Below are 2,998 nucleotides of genomic sequence, written 5' to 3' on the forward strand. Positions count from 1 at the left end.
AGAGGTTCTGTATTCGGAATTTGTCACAGAACCTGGTGAAGGCATGGCTAACGAATTGCGCGCCATTATCATGAATGATACGCCGTGGTACGCCGTATCGGTATATGACATGGTGCTTGATGAACTTGATCACGTCGCTAGTCTTGACTTCTCTTAAGGGGATGGCTTCGGCCCATTTAGAGAAATAATCGGTGATCGCGAGGATGAAGCGATGGCCTTTCGCCGATGGTGGAGAAATTGGCCCAACTATGTCCATCCCCCATGCCTCGAAGGGCCAAGACGCCCTCGTCGGATGCAGATCCTCAGGAGGCTGGTGTATGTAGTTGGCGTGGATCTGGCATTCGTAACATCGCTTAGCATAAGCGACTGCATCAGTAACCATCCCAGGCCAGAAGTAGCCCATCCTCCGCAAGCGATCCCAAAGTTTGGGTCCAGGCTGGTGGGCTCCGCACAAACCGTCATGTGCTTCGCGTACGGCTTCTTGCGCCTCTGCTTTTGAAAGACAGCGAAGTAGCAAGCCGTCGTATGACCTGCGATACAACGTTTTAGTGGTTGAATCGTAGTAGAACCGCGAGGCACGTCGTCGGATAGACTCTCGTTCCTTCGAATCCTCAGGCAACATGCCGTATAGGACATAATCGATGATCGGGAGACGCCAGTCTTCCTGATCTGGCTGATCCGAGGCTTGATGAGCGGCGTTCGCCTCCGGGACGTCTCTGGGTCGAAAAAGTTTTCGGCTGGCGACCGCGACCCGTTGGGTCGTTCCAGGAGGCTGGGCTAAGTTAGCTGCCAAAGATGCGAGAGCATCCGCATGGGTGTTCCTTGAACGGAGCACGTGCTCGATACGGAAGCTCTCAAATGACTCCACTAGTCTGACGGCCGCTCGGTGGAGTGGGATAAGATCTTCATTCCTGACTTCATATCCGCCAGTCATTTGTTTGACAATGAGTTGCGAATCGCCATAAGCCTCCAGATGCTTTATCCCGAGCTCTTTGGCTAACTCGAGCCCTATGAGCAACGCGTTGTACTCGGCTACGTTGTTGGTACATGGTTCCGTCAAGGAAAAGGCCCGGGGAAACACGTGACCATGCGGGGAGGTGAGGGCCACTCCCACTCCTGCAGAAATAGAGCCGCTCGCGCCTGCGCGGGACGCACCGTCGAAGAACATCTGCCACACTTCTGGCGACGAGGTCATATTGGCTTCGGGAAGTTCATCCGGCAGATCTTCGAATAGATCGGTCTTCTCCCCCAGCGGGTGACTAGCCATGAGATCGCAGATGGCTTGTCCCTTGACCGATTTCTGCGGCATGAAATGAATGTCGTATTGAGAGAGCAGAAGTGCCCACCTGGCCAGGCGCCAGTTTAACGCTGCGGGTTGTGTCATGAAGACCCGAATGGGATTCATCCGGGAGATGACATGGATGGTTTGGCCAACCAAGTAGTGCCGCATCTTTTGGATAGCGAACACCAAGGCTAGGCATTCCTTCTCGACCATTGGGTACCGTTGCTCGGCGCCCTGCAAGGTTCTGCTCAGGTAGTAGATGCCCTGCTCGTGGCCTGCATCATCGTTCTGAGCCAAGAGGGCACCCAGAGAATGTTCCATAGCCCGTATGTATATGAGGAATGGCCTTCCTGAGATTGGCGCCGCAAGGACAGGCGGATTTGAGAGATAAGCTTTGATCTCCTCAAAAGCCTTTTGGCATGGCTCATCCCAGACGAAGGAGGTACCTTTCTTCATCAGCTTAGAGAAGGGTTGGCACTTGCCCGAGAGATTCGAGATGAATCTTCGGATATAAGCCAGTCGTCCTTGAAGGCCTCTCAGTTCTTTAAGATTTCGGGGCGGTTGGAGCTCTTGAATAGCCCGCACCTTGTCTGGATCAATTCGGATCCCTTTCGTCGTGACGACGAAACCGAGGAATTTACCGCTAGACATTCCCAAGAATGACTTGGTAGGATTCATCTTGAGCTGATGAGTCCTCATGAGTTCGAACATAGCCTTCAAGTCTTGGAGGTGATCCTCCTTATGGCGGCTCTTCACGACCAAGTCGTCCACATAGCATTCGACCGTCTTTCGCAGATGATCTCGAAAGATCATGCTCATGGCGCGTTGGTAGGTTGCGCCGGCGTTCTTGAGCCCGAAAGGCATGACGGTATAGCAATACACCCCCATGGGAGTTCTGAATGCAGTGTGTTTCTCGTCTTCGGGGTGCATTTTGATTTGGTTGTACCCCGAGAAGCCGTCCATGAAGGACATCCTCTCGAATCCGCACGTATTGTCAATGATGACATCCGTGATGGGCAGAGGGAATTCGTCTTTAGGGCATGCGGCGTTGAGGTTCCTAAAGTCGATGCAGATGCGGATCTTGCCGTTCTTCTTCAAGACTGGAACAATATTCGCCACCCAGTCGGGGTGTTGCTCCTCTCTGATGAAGCCGGATTCGATCAGCTTTTTTACTTCAGATTCGATCGCCTCCATGATTTGGGGGCGAAACCGCCTCTGCTGTTGTTTGACTGGCTTGGCGTCAGGGCTGATGTTGAGGCGATGCGTGGCGACCCGCGGATCCAGACCAGGCATATCCTCGTAATTCCAGGCGAAGACGTCAATGTATTCCCGTATGAGGGCGATGAGATCCTCTTTTTCTTGAGGAGGCAGGCTGCCGCTGATGAATATGGGTTTGGGATTCGCCTCAGTACCCATGTTCACCTGGAGGACTTCGTCTTCAGTTGGTGGTTCGCGCTGTTCGAAACGACTGTTCCACTGGGCGTTAACATGGCGATCCCATGTCTCGTCGTAAAGTGGAAGTTGTTCATCCTCTGCCATTTCGGCGGGGTCTACTGTGGTCATGTTGACTGTAAGGCTATCGAACAGATCCCTCACGCTGACGTCCGAGTCCCAAGCCGAGGTTGCTGACGATTGATCCCCCGAACATGCGTAGTCGGAGTCCTCGTCGACGTAAAAGCACAGTTCCGACGAGGAGGAGGAGTAGCCTAAGCCTCT

Source organism: Asparagus officinalis, chromosome 5 (genome assembly GCF_001876935.1).
Source record: "Asparagus officinalis chromosome 5, Aspof.V1, whole genome shotgun sequence".
In the NCBI taxonomy this organism is placed as follows: domain Eukaryota; kingdom Viridiplantae; phylum Streptophyta; class Magnoliopsida; order Asparagales; family Asparagaceae; genus Asparagus; species Asparagus officinalis.